This window comes from Venturia canescens, chromosome 8 (assembly GCF_019457755.1).
Source record: "Venturia canescens isolate UGA chromosome 8, ASM1945775v1, whole genome shotgun sequence".
NCBI classification, from domain to species: Eukaryota; Metazoa; Arthropoda; class Insecta; order Hymenoptera; family Ichneumonidae; genus Venturia; species Venturia canescens.
In genome coordinates, this window is record NC_057428.1 from 10,930,798 (window position 1) to 10,948,594 (window position 17,797).

At 38.4% G+C, this 17,797-nt stretch overlaps 1 long non-coding RNA gene and 1 pseudogene across 1 annotated transcript; one reads left to right on the forward strand and one right to left on the reverse strand.

Annotated features, from left to right (window-relative positions):
- Positions 1-7,421: 7,421 nt before the first annotated feature.
- On the reverse strand, positions 7,422-10,143 carry LOC122415234 (uncharacterized; annotated as a pseudogene).
- Positions 10,144-11,854: 1,711 nt separating this feature from the next.
- LOC122415012 (uncharacterized) lies at positions 11,855-16,580 on the forward strand. Its single transcript, XR_006261846.1, has 2 exons — positions 11,855-15,065; positions 15,992-16,580. It is a non-coding gene; the product is annotated as an uncharacterized lncRNA (long non-coding RNA).
- The last annotated feature ends 1,217 nt before the right edge of the window (positions 16,581-17,797 follow it).

Consider the following 17,797-nt stretch of genomic DNA (forward strand, 5'->3'; position numbering starts at 1 on the left):
TTCCCGAACGATCTGGGCAATTCTCGTTTACGTGGCCCTTTTTGAAACACAAATGGCAAACATCTTGGCGGGGAGCGATGCAGGAACGGGAACTGTGTCCTCTCTCGCCACAATTGAAGCAAAAATAATTACTCCAGTCTCGGTTTTGACTATTATTTTTTTGTTGACTTTCTTTTTTTTCGTATTTTGTGAGGTTTTGCTCTAATCGTTGTTTTGTTAGTGGTTTGGAGTTGCTTGACTTTTTTGATTCATTCTTTTCCGTTCGTGCGGTTCTATTTTGCATTACGTCTAATTCTGCTGGTTTGCTATCCTCGTCCGGGATTGATCTCTCTTCTTCCTCGTCGTTAGAAGAAGAAAGTTCGTTCTCTATAAAATTTAGTCCCGTACTCTTCGGTTTGTACCGTAGATCTTTTCGAGCTTCGGTCGTTCTACTATACAAGTAGCTTCTCTTATTGATATAATGAAGGAAATCATCGTAATTTTGTATTCGTAAATTCTCTAGCTCACAAGTTAAACGGGGATTTAACTTCACCAGGATTTGTCTGAGTTGTTGTTTGAATTTGGGGGGGTGTAACATTCTTTCGAAAATTAGTCGTGCCCGACAAGTGAATTCGGCCAAAGTTTCGCCCTTTTCGAGTTTTAGATCGTGGGCCTCGACATAGAGGTCACCGTCACTCTTACGTACCCCCCATTGAAATCGAAAATTTCTGGTGAAGTCTTTCCACGTTCGCCAATACTGTTTGTTAAGTAAATACCAAGCTTTGTATGGTCCTTCAAAGATTACAGACAAATATGGGACAAATAAATTTTTTTCAATCCCGCACGTGCTTAATTTATCTTCCAGGATTATCAAGAATTGGTCTGGATCCTTTTCCGATTTGGGGAAGTTGAGTTTCCAAGTGTTGACGATTCGACCGATGTTTACCCTGGGATTAATAACTAGATCACTATCGCTTCTATACGGTTCCCATCTATCTTGGTAGTGGAAATGGCGATTGCTATTTCGGTATCGTTCGTAGTCTTCGTCTTCACTTGAATCACTGCTATTTCGCGACAATGCCCCTCGCCTTGGTGTCACAGGTCTTTCCTCGCGTCGATCTCTATATAATTTCCGATTGTACTCATTAGAGGTGGAGCTAAATTCGCCTTGATCCGCGCGTGTATTCCCCTTGCGAATATATCCCTGATGCTGGATTTGTTGTGTGTGGTCTGTATTCTGTTCTAACTCATTACTACCGGTCACAATTTGGCAATATAAGTCATGCGATACATTTTTATTTTCTGTGACTATTCTACCGTCTGGCAAACGGTGCGTTATTGTTATTTCGTATGGCTGATTCTGAAGATCATCAGTTTTTTTTTCTGTTGAGTTTGATTGTAGGTTCCGATTGAAGTCATTGTTCGGCTGATAATACCGATTTTCATTCCAGAAGGTATCCCGACGAATTGTATCGCGATTATCTACGTTTACTCTGTCGAAATGGACCCTACGAACTTCCCTTTCTACTGAACCCTCTCTATATAACGGGTGTCCTATTGTTTCGGTCGATCTCGAATCTACTTGCCGGTTCCTATTTTCTATACTACGTTCAGAGGGGTCCCCAAGGCCAGCGTACGCTCGCTCTTGGATCCTTTCTGGAAAAAGATTCATTTCACTGCCATCAGACGGCCTGGTTGAGTTAAATAAAGCGATTTGATTTATGGGGTCTGCTCGGAAATTCGTCCTAGCACTTCGATTCAGGAATTGTTCCGGTGCAACAACAGACGGTCGTACCGGTTCCAATGTTAAGCGGTTATTGAGTAATTCGCTTCTGTCCCGTTCACAGTGTGGCCTAAATGCTCGGAGCTGGCTCGTTAACTCTTGAGGATTTTCCGTCACCTCGTTGGGTATAGTGAATTGACTTGATGTCTGATTATCCGGTACCCGACGATTTAGGGATTCAGCGCCCATCTCATCGGTATTCTCTATGTTTATAACACCAGTATTAAGTCCCGCTCGGTTTCTCCCTTCAGACGCTGGGTCTACCTGAGACGTGACGGTGCTAATATTGATACCCTGACTACCTTGTGTAGGGGGGGTTTTCTCTTTACTTTGCGTTAATTGTTCAATTGTTCCTTCGAGGGCTTCGACTCTAGCTAATCTCGTATTTATGTTATCGAATGCCTGGATCAAGTGATCGAGTTTCTTTTCAATTTCCGACTCTATCCCTCCCGGGTGAGTCGGAGTTGGTGTTGATCGCCTGCCTCTTCCCCTCCACATAATTGTTCCACCCGGTGAAGGCGTTACTATTGTATCTGTACGCAATGTCGACACAGAATGAGCCACGGAGGTTTGAGGGCCCGATATCTCCACCTCTTCTCGCGAATCCCCCAAATCAATCGCGGTTCGCGGACCAACCGGTTCAAGAAATTGTACACCGGTTAAAGAATCACCCACCCCTTGATCTCCCGGAATATTTAACGGGACGGCCGAACCGCCAGTGACAGGCGGATTTGTCGTTTTTGGTTTGTTTTTACTATCGCTCCTCGTCACCATTTTTTGTTGTGTTGGGAGAACCATAGGAGCTAAGATCTAGCGCGGGGTCGTGCCAAAATCACTCGGATATGTATATTTTCACATATGACATTCAAACGATTATACACTAACAGGACGAGATAAATAACTAGATAAGTAAGTAAATATCGGGCAGTCGATTAAATATCTTTACGAAACGACCGGCTACCTCTTATGAATAGTTTGTAACGTGTATAAATGTACGGCGATAAACGTTCACGAAAACGAAGATATTTGACGAACGTATAATGATGGAATGAATCATCTCAGGTAATGAATATATTTTCAAGAGCTCACCACCTTATCTGTGAAGTATAAGTGTTATGTGTAAGAGTATGCGGTATAGCATGTCTTGACCAAGCTCCGGTTTACATCGGACTCGCGAACACGCTGTTTTCATTTATGATGGTCAGTCACGGGCACAATAGGTTTTATGGCCCTCTCGATACTTTCATATCATCGACGGTTCATTCCCGAAGATTTCATGTTTTATTTAAACAAAATTTTCAACTTGCCCCACGTCGGGCGCCAAATGAGAAAGGCTTCCTTAAATTTTTCTTTTTTTTCTTTTTTAAGCCGTCACCCGGCGCGGCCAGGGTCAGAGGCTGCCAGGGCTCATCCAGATATACTAGTACTTTCGATTTAATTTTAGGGCGCCAACTCGTTTGAGAGAACGAGTACTCTATATGTAATATGTTAAAGAAGCTAGCCCCGGTAGAAAGAGGGGAGGTTCGATTGAAACGACCCTATTAATTAATGTAACTTAGCGGGAATAAGGGGTCCAAGAGAAGCAAAATATAAGCCACACGGAAAGGAGAGAAAATACTCGCTGACAGACTTACATGTATTTCCTGTTAACCCACTTTATTCCGGAATGCACTATTTTTTCACAATGTTAACTGCACAAGACGCGACAGTTGCTGACAATAATCACTACTTATCAAGAGCACAATTCCTCGCTCGCGGACCCTACCCTCGGTCTTTACAAACAATAATTCGAGTCGAGATCCGGGGCAAAAGTGTCCTTTCGTATCGGTCCTCCGGGTAATCAGGCCGCAACGGAGAAGGATTATCCCTTCCCGTTTAGTACTAAAATTTATATACGCGCTGTCTCTTGTTTTCGCGCCCGAGGAATTGGTGCCTGTGTTGACGTCGAGGAAGAGCATTTCTCGACTGATTTCCTGTCACATATATGAAATTTGCAGGCATTGCAAACAGGTCTTACGGAAACTTAGATAAGTGATAGAAAAATATCTGAAGAATATGTTTACAGTTTCTTAAAATCCATTCAATACTTATAAAGTTCGCAGTTAATGATTTTTTTTACGAAAAATGGTGATTGTTGGAAGGTTAACCCATGCGTTACTTTGATGGTGGCAACGTTCCAACTGCGCGTTTTTTGAAACCGGAAACTACGTTTTCCGTTCGACGCAACTCACACGAAGGACTTCCAATAAAATATGAAGAAAGGGTGAGAAAATATTCATGTAATTAATAAAAACTTGTTTTTTTTTCGACATTTCTGCCATGTTTTAATAAAGCCAATCGTTTGAACACTGATTATGACATGAACGCGCGTGAACAATTCTGTCAATAACAGCCGTACAGACAAGAGGGTGCTTAAAAAAATCGAATTTTTTTCTTTTTTTGTGGGCCGAAGGGGGATGTTAGTATATGTAAAAAAGTGACTTTCCCAAAATTTGAGATTAAAAAAAAAAATATTTAGTGGTCCCTCAAACGACTTTTCTGTTTTTTTCCTATTTTCCGGAAAAATTCTAAAAAAGTCATGAAATGCACTTTCTATCTTGAATAGGAGAGAGTAGGGCAAGGTGGAACAGCCGGGCAAAGCGACCCCCCCCCCCCCCCAAAATTCAGACCATGTTTTTCCATTGAACATCTGCGAAATTTTGTTATTCGGCTGAGATCGTGCTTCAAAATCTCAGGCAGTATTACGATATCTGTGGCCCCAAGTTTTGACTATGCAGTCTTTATATTTGGCCCAAAATAAGACTTTTTTCAAGAGTGACAAAAATCGAAATTCGGCCAAATATGAAGACTACATGGCCAAAACTTGGGGCCACAGATATCGTAATATCCCCAAATCTCATAATTAAAAAAAAATTTTTTTTGAATACTGAATTTTTTTTTTTTCAGTCAATAAATTGACCCATCAGCTCAAGAGCCGTGAATTACCTTAATTGTTTATGCCTTTTGCCCCACGTTCTTTTAAGAGATAAAATTGTATAAATATCACATATGTTGGAAATATCCATATTTTCAAGGATAATAACTATTTCACGGGTCTTGGGCTGATGGATCAATTTGTTGATTAAGAAAAAAATTCAATTTTCAAAAAAAAAATTTTTTTTTTTTAATTTTAAGATTTCGAAGCATGATCTCAGCCGAATAACAAAATTTCGCAGATTTCCAATGGAAAAAACATGGTCTGCGTGCATTTTATGTTTGCATAACGTTTCATGACTTTTTTAGAATGTTTTCGCGATGACTTTTCTCAAAATAGGACAAAACATAGAAAAGTCGTTTGAGGAACCGCTAAATATTTTTTTTTCATCTCAAATTTTGGAAAAGTTACTTTTTTTACTTTCATTTACTAACTTTCCTCTTCACCCCCGAAAAAAAATTCGATTTTTTTTAAGCCTTCTAATAGACAGTATACAGACTACGAGGTCGCGGCGTTTGCCAAACCAAAGGCCAAACTCACTGGACCGATTGCGCTAGTCGCGATAATTTTTCTTTTGACTAACTCGGTACCAGATGAACTTTCTCAAAAACGTGATCAGTTCCTGTGGTGCTAATCATTTTGCCAACCTGATCTGGTTCCGATTTGGCCTTCACCGAGTCCTGATGAAAACTTCCAGTCGGAATAATGCACGGAACTTATCGTGAATCTATGACTAACTCATATACCAGCCAGTATACGCAGTTGCATCGGTTTGAACCAAAACAGTATCGTTACCGCGAAAGCAATTGGAACGACAACTCTGAAAAAGCTTTTAGCCTTTCGATTGTAACTCAGGTACAGTTCCCATTCTTTTTCATCTCTGAAGTGTTTTGCATCGATATAATTCATTGCCCGTTCAATAATCATTGGTAATTTCCGTGAAAATCTTGCTGAAAAGAGCCTAAAAACCATCACGTATAACAGTCCGGTTTCCGTCACATTTTGCACCATCAGCTGGAGGTCACCAATCACGTAATACAAATCGACTTGAGCGAAAGTAAAATGGATGGCCAAATAAATCATCCATAAGGTGAACCTGACGGTTGTCCGTTTCAATGGCCATGTCCCGAGCACATCAAAGTAACGCTCCATCCAGCCGTAGATATTTTTCGCCTGCTCGTATCTGTCCTGAAACATAAGTTTCTTTAGATACTGAGACAAAATATTTTTCAAGTTTAACAGAAAGCTCATATAATACTTCCATTCTATATTTTTGATGAAGGAAAGTTATACAAAATTTACCAAAATTAGTATCAATAAAATTGTATTTTCCTTCAAAAGAGTCAAGCCGGAATTGAAATATTTCAAACCGCGTATTCAGCTTGCGCGAAAACCGACAGAAATCATCAGCTCGAAATGATGAATCATGGTTTCTCATTATCGAATCAGGAAAAAATTTCGAGTTCATGATGAATCTCATCGTAGATTTATCGTTTGTTGTAAATCGTAAAAGGGTCGTTAAGAAATTGGTTACTTTGAAGAAACTCCGGTGAAAAAAACGTTGAGAAAAACGAAGTGGAAAAGCCAAGATGGCTGGGGACCTTGTTCATCCGAGCAGAGGTGTTGACCCTACATTAGCCTGCGGACTTGAAGCCCTCGGGCCTCGACGACACCTCATTTTGGTTTACCCATTCCTTCTAACGAAAATAAAAACTTTCGTATCTCATTTTCCAAACCGTAACGAGTTAATCGTTCCCGTTCACTTCTCCTCCAGCGAAAACTTTTACTTTGCAGCAAACCTTTCTCTTTTTATCTCTAAACTTTTCTCCTGATATAAGCTTCAATTTTGAGAAGATTTGCTAAGACCGCTGGCTATGACTTGGCCTTCTTACGAACTGGCACTTCTTTGCGCTCTGATCTTCCGCATGGAAATAAGAGTACAAAATTCTTTGAAATAATAATCTCCTCCTTTCTCTTGAAATCCTCAAGCAACGACAAATTTCATTCTACCTTCCATGACATTTCAACGCTAGCAGTAGTTATCGAGACTTGGAAAAGTTTCGAGAGAGCGAAAGCTTTCGGTCCTATTTTTTTCGTTTCACACTAAGCATTTGAATCTTGAAAATAAAAATTTCTCCTCCCAGCAGTGAATTTTCCTTGAAATTTTCTTTCTACAATTTCGCATTGAATCGTGGTCCATTCAGCCAAGTTTTGTTAAAAGCACACGCTGAATTTTCCATGCCACTGTTCCATAGGAAACGGAATTGAAGTTACATTCGTCGCCGTAAATTTATAAAACTCATGCATGCACCTAAACCAAACTAGAAAGTTCATACACGAAGTGATTTTTCTTGTCACACATTATCAATCATTCGCTTGCAAATTGGCCTCGATTCATTTCACGTTAATAAATAATTAAGGAGTTGAATATTTGACGAATAATGTTAGGCAGTTTTGCATATAAATGAATCAAGACATAAATTATTTTGCCTGAATAATTATTGCACACGTTTATAAAACAGACAGTTGCCATCGTGGAGTGTCAAAAAAAATGCAGAAAGCTACATTTGGAAAATCTAAAATTGTTTCAATGTTGGTCCTGGCCGAATGTCGTTCATTCATCTTGCTCGTTCATTGTTCGTAACAGAGCTATATAGCCGCCTGCGGTTTTGATCATTTGGAAAAATGGATTGGAAATTTCATCCGTTCCGGCAGTATGACGCGATGCTCGTACTTACATTGATGAAGAGAGCCCGCGAGTAATTATTGAAGCTAGCCGCTGACAATTGGATAGGTTTTTTCGCACCAATCATACATATGATCAACAGTTTTTTGCAGTAGCTTGACATATTATCGTACCATAAGTACTCATAATGTGCTGCGTAAAGATTCGAACTCTGAGCACAATGAAAAATAAAATTTTATGCTTAATGTCAACCTCCTGAAAAGTTTTCTGGCATATTCGCGATGAAAATTTGGGTGATCCGATGTATTTTTTAGTCTGTGAGAATGTTGAAAAAAAGCTCATTGGTTTGACCGACGCTACAACTTTGGTAGTTGACTCTGATTCTATATTGGCAAGCTCAAAGAGGCATCAGTTATCGAAGATGCGGTTACTCAAGAGTGCCGTTTCAATAATCTTGAGAGATCAGAAATGTTGGAAGCCTGGCAGTGAAGGTTTGCCTTCTCGACGGACGACATCGACACGTCGAGAGAGTTCACAACCGTATTTTGATTGTGATTTTTCGTTTTGTTGTTAAACTGATTAAGTCTTAAGGTATGGCATTTCTGCGGGGAACATTTTTTATAATGCCAATCTAAAAATCGTCAGTTGGCCCCCAAAAAATGAAGCGGAGGGTCTTGTGAAAAACTATTTCGAGATTGCTCCAAGAATTAAAGTTTCTTGTTTAAATGATACAAAAAAAAATATTTTTCTCGCTATTTTCTTGACCCTTTTGGCTTCTTACATCAATTTGAAATTAATTTCGTGTACAAAATTGTGTTCAAATGACTGTAGCGTTCAGAGTATTGAGTTAAAAAAAAAAAAAATTCAAATTGCAATTTTGTAGATAAACGAGTTTATTTTTTTTTAAATTATATTTTTATTTTTAAATTAAAAAAAAAAATTGACTTTGTCGAGGAATTTGGACACGAAAAAAAGCTGATAGCGTTCGATTAACCATCGATTGAGTGAGTGATTACTCAGCCGTAATTGTTGAAGTCTCAATTAAATTGTCTTCAGAAAAAAAATGGAATAAGATCAAAGTTCGATCTCATTGATTCATTCAAATTGCATCGTAACAAGTTTTGCATGCGCTCAGCTGAGTAAAAAATCCACCGAATACGAATAATCCAAATGTACGAAAATTAATGAAGAATCACTAAAACACAGCGTACTTGAGTAACGACATGTTCGCCAGCAGCGCAGCTGCTGTATATCAGCAAAAGCATCGAAAAACCGTAAGAGAATTATGAAAATATCTCGACAGCATTGTCGCCATCGATGTTCTGTAATTTACAAAAATTCAAGGTCACTGGAACTGAGTAAATAAATGAAAATAGTCCGCGTTTTATGTACCGTCATTGTCGCATAAATTACCAAACCAATGGTAATGGTGGATATGCAAAGTTCATTTAATAGAAGAGGTCCGAACACCGAGTTGACGTCTTTTGCTATTTTGCTCGAAGGAATAGAAAAACAACCATCCTCTTTACGCCTCTACTCGAAAACAATTCTACTTCTAAAATCTTCACTCCGAAGTTCATAACAACTCTATGTCTCCTCATCTGTAATCCATGATCTTCAATATATCTTTACTCATCATGAGCTATGTTCTGAAATCATCATGAGTAGAGATATTGGGGATTGAATATCTCACCGGAGTAGATATATACCAAAGACACTTCCAATTCGATTGATGCCGTGAACGATGGAGCGAAGAATACCATTGGAAAATTATAAAACCAAATGAGATAAAATGTTCTATCATCGGTGATTTCGAGATGAAGTAATTCGTCGTGTACGCCAGAAGATAAGGCTTCGTCTCGTTTTGCATAGCTGCGGTTAGTCAGTACACGAGTGAAGTTGAATACGTCCCTGTCTTAAAACTTCCAACCGCGCTAATAAATTGAGTAGTGAATCACCGAAAAATTATAGTTCAGTTAGGTGAAAAATCTCGATAAATGTCGTCTATGGTTACTCCCAAAAGTCCGCACTTTAGACAATTTTTTGCTATTATTTTCATATTGTGGTTTGTTTAAATTCTCTAAAATCAATACAACGAAAATGATCGAATTTAGAGCACACCGTTTAACGTTTTTTAATGACTATAAATTCATGTACCGGCTAAAAGTCGCAGCTGAATTGGTTTCATCCAGAACATAATTGTATACTGAATAGTGCAATGGGGACAACAATTTTGAAATAAATTTTAGCAATATGGTTGTAGCGAAGATACAATTTTCATTCTTCTTCATGTCTAAAATGCTTGGCGTCAATGAAATCGATTGTTTGTAGTATCGTTTTTCCTAGTTGTCGTGAAAATTTCAATTTAAACAGCCTGAAAGCCACCATCAACATCAAGCCGGTGTCCGCAAGATTTATAACCATCGCTCGCAGGTCACCAAACGCGTAATACAGATAGACTTGCGAGAAAAATAAATGAATTGGCATATAAGTAATTCACAAGGTGAACCCGATGTTCGTCACTCGTAATGGCCAATTCCCCATAGCAACAAAGAAATGTTTTGCCCACACGTAGAGTTCTCTCGCCTCTTTGTATTCATTCTGAATTATAGGAAGCGTCAAAAAATGATTATTTCAAAAGTCATTTAATTCTTTCAGTACACACTACCAATCGATGAGAATCCTGAATACAATTTTTTTTTCCACAAGAATTACCGTCATTGAAATATTTCAACCTCTGCATGCTTTCATTAAGTTTCAGGAAAAAGAATCTGCTCTGAGTTAAGCGAGCAGAACTGCTACGAAAAATTGTAATTTAAAAATTGAACTTTAATGTTTTAAGGTAACTCTTGTACTGCATGCTAGTCAAATGAGTGCTAAATTTTCAAAACGCTGTTAGACCAAGTTTAACGTACCGATTAAATGTATTGTCAGTGGATTTGTATTACAGCATATCTTATTAACATGTAAAAATATTAAAAACGCTAGTTTTGCAAAACCATCAACTGATAAATGCAAATTTCCACGCTGACAAATTTTCACTGGTATTTTTCAAAGAATTATCTGCGTTTTTTCATCGATTTTATTGCAGCAAGTCTCATTTTGTTCGTCAACCGGTCCTCTATGAATCCACCATGCAGTTGTTTTTTTAACTCGATCGTTTCACTGTTGCAGCTAATTGTTCATTGAGTGAAAAAACTTTTTCATTCATAATTTCTTAAGGAATGAGTTCAAAGGAAAATCTACGTGGTGAATTCGTAGAGGATCAGTTGAGGAACAAAATGAGACTTGGTGCAATAAAATCGGTTAAAAAATACAGATGATTCTTTGAAAAATACCTGTGACAATGTTTCATCATGGAAATTTGCATCTATCACTTGATAATTTTGCAAAGCTATCATTTTAAATATTTTTTCACGTTAATAAGATATGCTTGAATACATATCTACGAACAATGAGTTTAATCGGTACGTTGAACTTGGTCTAAAAGCGTTTTCAAAATTTAGCACTCATTTGACTAGCATGCAGTACAGGAGTTCCCTTAAGCTCCTTCCAATGTTTTTGTTTCAAGAAAACTTTGTGACCGCGCGATATTCTCGACTGTCGTATTATACTGCGCGCTCAATTTCAACAATTTCCGAAAAAAATTCACAACGATTTTATTATGATTGGTTTCTTAGAGTCTGAACAAATGTCCAATGATACTAACTGCCATTGCGAGGTTTCCTGGCTCTCGTATGATCGTACGTGTAGAACTGACAGACCGAGCACGTATCGTCGAACAGTATTTTGTATTGCGCAGGTTCGTAAAGTTTTTAATCGTAGAAAAAAATATCGTTCGTCGCCGAGGCATTATTACGAATGTGTGAAGTGTCATTGAACAGTATTTTGTATTGCGCAGGTTCGTAAAGTTTTGAATCGCAGAAAAAATATCGTTCGTCGCCTGGACATTATTGCGAATGTATGAAGTAATTATACAGCTGGGACGCTTCCCTTGGCGATGTGATATTTTATGCGAGCATTTTTGCATTTTCACTGCGTAATAAATTCATCGTTTTTCACTCGTATGAAGATAAAATAATATTCTTTTGTTCCCTCATTCTATTTTAGTCGTTTATTATTCCACGGGCATTGACCGGTCATATGTTTCATTTGATATTTTTTTTTTTTTTTTCAAAAAATATAATATTCTTCCGAACAGAAAAACTTTTTCACCGATCGCCGAGGGATCAAACGATTAAAAGTATAGACACTGGAGATTTTAATGACTGGGTAGAAGCTCACGGAACCGAAGAATTATTATTACTCGGGAGGTGAGCAGATGTCTCAATTCTTTTTTTATCGTCCACCTAAGTCCGGGGCTTCGGTGGGAGCGAGGGGAGGGGGAAAGGACGCGAAAAGTCTTACATGGTCAGTCGCAGTTGCATTATCGCTTCGCACCGAGCTTTTTCGCTCTGCATCATCGTCAGAATCGCACAGTTAACGCAGCTGAGTGTAGTTTCATTGTCAAGTTCTTTCTCAGTCTGCATACCTTAAGCAGCAGAGTGTCCTCATAAATTTGAAGTCTTTTATTTCGAGCCGTTTTATAAATCGCATTCTTACTCATCGCTATCGCTGATCGTGGAAGAGTAATGTTGAGAAATATAAGTTCCTCGTGGGAAGCGTGAACGAGGAAAAAACAGGGAGGAACGTAGCAAAGGAAAAGCGAGCCACGACTCTGCTCATCCTGCTGGAGTCGGTGAGCCTAAATTAACCCGCGGACTCGCAACCTCGAAACTGCAATGACATATCTCATCACGGTTCACTCGGTACTTTTAACAAAAATAACAACTTTTTCTTTCACTCTTTCACTTCTGAACTTTTGCTCGCGGATGAGCTTCGATTTCCAATCTTTTCTCATAAAAATTTGATCGATGGAGCCTTCTGCTGCTTGCCTTTGGCTGTTTACCTTGAGCCTGATACCGTTTGAAACTACGAACCAAATCCTAACTTTTTCACAAACATTACGAATGATTGGAGTGATTATGGAGAATTTGATAAATTCGGAGTGAGCATAACCGCTGTTGGTCGGTTGATTGATTGACAGTTGGCATTCACTTTTTAGAGAAATGAGCAATTTTTTTTTGCTTTCTTTGCGGCAGGAAACATCCAAATTTTATTCTGCAGCTCGCCACAAAACTGTGTTTCATTCAATAAGTTCTTGTTGAACGTACACGCCGAATCAGCCTCAGGGCGGGTTTTATTCAGAATTAATTTAGAGACTTTCCCGAATCGAAGTTACTCAGCTCGTCCCAAATTTATGAAACTTTGATCAACCGGCGAAGTGAGCTAGAAAGTTCGAACTGGTACTGAATTTTTGTGTTACAAAGTTCCGGCGGTTAAATTTGTTGTCAGTATTAAAAGAAAAAAAAAATTATCACGAATTGATTTTTTTCAATTAATATTTTTTTTTCGCCTCAGTGATCGAAAAACAATAAGAAATAATCGAAATACAGTTGTGTAAAATCATGCTTGCATGATTTAAAAGTTATGTCAATAATTTGGGAATTTCGGATCGATCTGGTGCTCACAAAACGACCAGTGAAAAATGTTTTATTGGGAAAATGTTGTTTTTACGAAACTTTTCGACCAACTGGACGAAGCTACCTGCGATTAAAAACGCACCTTGAAAAAAACTTCAACGAGCGTTTTTTTTTTAAAGTGGTTTGTAGCTGTAAAGCAGCAGCTTGAAAAGAAATGTCACAAAGCAAAAATTTCAATATTGGAAAAAGTTTTGACAATACGCAAGTAAATTAATAAAATTCCACGTCAAAATGCTCGATATTAATATTTTTCGATGGCAATAGTGATCCTCCAACCAGAATCTGGGGCCCCTTAATACGTGAATAGCCATATTCGATTTTGAACAAATGACGAGTCGTTGTCGAAATATTTTTGGAAAAAAGGATGAAATAATCGACGTTTGCAGCTCCTCCATAATCGTTTACGCCGCTTTACTTCACGTTCGTCTAATTTTTCTTTATTTCCAAGTGTGAACATGTAAAAAGTGATTTTCAATTATCCAACGTTTTTCTAGTCATAGAAAGCGTGTTTTTTAGTACGATTTTCGATTTCGAGTGCTATCGTAACATTCGCGTTTTCGCGTGACATCGAGTTTGAGCTCGCACCGGAAGTTATAATTTCAGAAATAATAGTGGGTTGAAATCCCAAAATTGATTTCCGATTATTCGCGTCGGATTTAGCCACGTTTCTCAACGATTACGAAGCTAAAAACTGATGTACACGAATAATTGGTGTCGGATTGATTTTCATCGGGTAATTTGTTGCGAATGCCGCGGAAAATTTAGGCGGAAAAAGCTGGTCGTTTCCCTTGACCTTGAATTCTTCCGGCAATTGAGTCTGTTTTTTGGAGGGGTCTCTGGGTTTCCTAGAGGATTCTTCCACCCCCTTTCCTGTGCTTGTCTGGCTAACGCTCCTCACAAAACGCTGCTCCGCGGCACCGTGCGATGGAAAAAAAGTTGCCACTGTTCAGCGGCTACAAGAACAATAAGAGAGCGTTGAAAAGCGGGGGAGTGAGGTTAGAAGAGAAGAGACAGGGCTCACAGAAGGCTCTACTGCCCTACGGGGAAATCAAGGCAATGCTGTCGTGCTTATGCGAAATTGCGGCAAGGGGATGGTTTTTTCACCCCCCTCCCTTTTATTCACGCCTTCGCCGACAGTCTCGTGTTTGTGTTTAACCATTTTCACGGTTACGATCTATCTCGATCGTATTTCTAGATTCCGTTACTTTCGCGTTAAATAATCTTAAATTTAATCTTAAAATAAATTTCATTATGGCATATGATTTAGAAAAAACATTAAAATGGATGCCTTGGAAAGAAAATCATTTCAATTCCTTCGGGAATATGCGAAATAATTGCTGCTTCGGGGCTGAAAGAATTGCTTCGTTTTCAGAAATTTTTCTTCAGGAATTTTTTACTTCTTCATAGTTTTTGCTGATTTTACTCTTCCTTTTGAATAAACGATTTGGGAACAAAAAATATGCTAATTGGAGTGTGCACCCGTAAATTGCTGAGCGTTGTTTCATCATTGCACGAGATTAGGCTGAAATTTTGTCCCCCCTAAAAAGGAAGCGCGACTGCAAAATAAATCTTAAGGTTGTTGCTCAACATTTTTGAGGTGAATGGATGTCTATAAAAATGTTTCTATTTGTTGATAATATCTCCTGAGTTTCGGAGAATTTTGGAGAAATTCAATGTCAAAGTTGAGTAAAAATGCCATTTCATTGCATCGATTGAATGAGCCGAAGTCGTTACCTTCACACTTTTTTGCTTATATCACTCTTATTATCGAAGAAATTCATTTGAAAAACGACAGTTCGGAACAGCACGATATATAGAATGATTTCACTAAAAAGAACAGATAGTTTACCGACTTGAATGACCAGAAATCACCGAAGATATATGTGACTGCATCACGATCATATCGGGCTAACTGAGACTGCGGCGTAGAAATGCGACAACTTTGCAACTACGACACCAACGGGAGCAGTTCCTTGACAGGCAGTCGTTGACATAATAACCTCCTAAAACGTCGGGCGAAACAAGTAACACGTACACAGAGGCATCCAATCCAACAGCTGAGTACGAAGAAATTACGCAACGTTGTTAAACTTTGTCTTTATTCTAACGCAATTTTCAATTACCGAGAATAAATTTTCTATCAACCTTAAGCGATTAAAATAAACATATTTCCGAATAATAATTAACCCTTACTAGTCACACCTCAAGTTTCTGGCGTAATAGTCACACGGGGTTCAAAGTACCCCACTCAACTTGCGGGACGATAAATAATTGAAAAACTGTTAAAAAAAAAATAAAATAAAAATACTGCAATGTATTTTGGACCTTTAAGAAACGACGACGAAATGACGTTTTTATTCTATTCGTGTTATTTTTAATATTTAAAAAAATTTCAAAGAAAATAATGCAGGAAAAATGACTTTTTCACAAAAATTGATGTAGAAATCGTAATTTTCAATAAAAAAAAAAAATCAACTCGTTCTATAAACCTGAGAAATCACGCTTTCAGGTAGTATTTGTTAAATTTGTCACGCTGGGGTGGATCGGACCCCAGATCTTCGCACGGTCTGACTTGATCGAGTACCAAAACTAAACTAACGGGCCCTTCCAAATAATAACGATGAGGCTCTCTTCTCAAAGGTTCGGACTATCGACCGAGGGCACCACAAGTCCCATTTTCTCGAAATTTTTATTTGGTATCGTCGGTCGAAAAACGGCTGGGGTCCAATATACCCCGTGTGACTATTAAGGGTTAATATTATTATTCACACACGTGGAAACGTTCGCATTGTTCATCCGAACGAATAGTAATTATTCAGTATCTATAATTGCTGACGTCACTCAGTGTATCAGCATAGAAGCTTCGTCTCATAGTCCCACCGTCTAAAAATATTTAGCAACAAGCTTAAAAATGGGCTCCGAAACTCTCGTGTCATTAATAACCAGACTTCAAACGTCATTAATTAAAAATTAATATTTTTTTTTAGTTGCAGAGGAGCATGAGATATTTAACGTTTATCGGAGTTTTGTCCCTCGTCTTTTCATCGTGACGACTTTTCTATACCCCGGCCTATTTCTATGTCGACAGAGGACGACGGGGTAAGGTTGAAGGGAAGGTATTCGAGTGGGTAGGATTTCCCGACCCTCGGAGTGGGGGTGATTGATGGCTTGGAAAATTAGGTAGGAGCCACGTGGTTGAGGAAGAAAAAAACGTGGCAAAAAGGCAACACAACGGCGGAGCGAAGACCCGCGGGCGGGCTCGTCTCGGGGATCATAGCGCAGTTACTCCCTGAACGAGTGACGAGGTGGAAAATTAAGAATAGACTTTTTCTGGGCGGCTTATTTACTCCCCGCGCTCGTGATTTACCATGCAAAACTCTTTATGGAGCGAAAAGTTTTGCGAAAATAATCATGAAAAAATGGATATAAGAATTGTATTGAAAGTGAAACAGCAAATGGAATATATCACTCTCTTTTTGAGGCGGAATTCCAATTTTCCTGAGTGTTCTTTTGCCTCACACAAATGTAAAAACACGATATTTGTATGTATAAACGTATTGGTAACTGGATTATTAATTAGGAAAATTCATTCCGGTTCTCCGGACTATTTGTTCGCTTCGTTCAACAACATTTGCCAACAATTAATTATGGGATTGTTGAGAGTCGGTAATCGTTGTACGATGTTCCATCATGAATTTTTTTCATCGTTTAACCCCCCCCCCCCCCCCCCATCGCACGTCCATGACGTTTCAACGTTTCTGTAAATTCTCACTCGAGCTCATTCGTCGGAGCGGAAAATCACAGTTCATCAGAATCCCGCACTTTTTGTCCCAGCGAATGCAAATCCATTGATGTTATTCCGAGCGTGAAACGTGGTTATTTTTATTTGAATTTTCATCGAATAAAATGTAGACGATGAAATTATTTTTAATTGCGGTCATTGTGGATATTTTTTCCCTCCCGTACGCACCAGCGTCATTTTCGTTCTCCGCAATATTCCTCGCACTAGTGTAACATATTTTTTGGGTTCTGTACACTGTCAGACAATCGTTCACACATCCATGCGCATATCCGACAACGATATTCGGTTTATGTGTGCCGAGCAGGACGAAGATTTTAATTTTAGCAAAACGTCCCAGGTAGAAATCCCTTCGTCGTGTGTTTCATATTCATGTCGGCGAAAATACCGCTCTGTTAATTTCATCAACTCTTCCGTTCAGTCTACCCATGCTTTTGCCTCACTCCCTTCTTCCTTTCGATTTCTTTCCATATATCTATATATTTAGTGCCTCTATATGGGGCATTTCAGGCCAAATCGACCACTTTTCAATCCGACCCCTTTCGATTTGGCGGAATTTTTTAATTTTTCTCTACTGTAGCAAAGAATTTTTTCAAATTTTTTTTCCCGACCCAAAAATAGTTATGAAGTTTTCAAAAAAATGGCGTTATGTTTATTCAAAGACTTATTGGGACGTTTCTTTTTCAGAGTTTTGTCTTCGAATGTACTTTTCGGGGGAAAAAAAAATATCAAAAGGTCATACAAATCCATCTTCAACACTTTTTTTTTTTTCGAGAATTTAGATAAAAAACGAAAATTTTGGAATGTTTGCCATTTTTAATTGTTTCTTCTTTTCGCCATAAGAAACTTTGATATTTTTTACAAGTTCTGTGAAATTTTCAAGCTTTGTATTCTTTTTTTCTATTACAAAAAAAAAAAAAAAATTTCCATCCAGCTTATTTCTCATCACACTACTTTGAAAATCTTCTAAGATGTACCGAGAACCTTAAAAGTT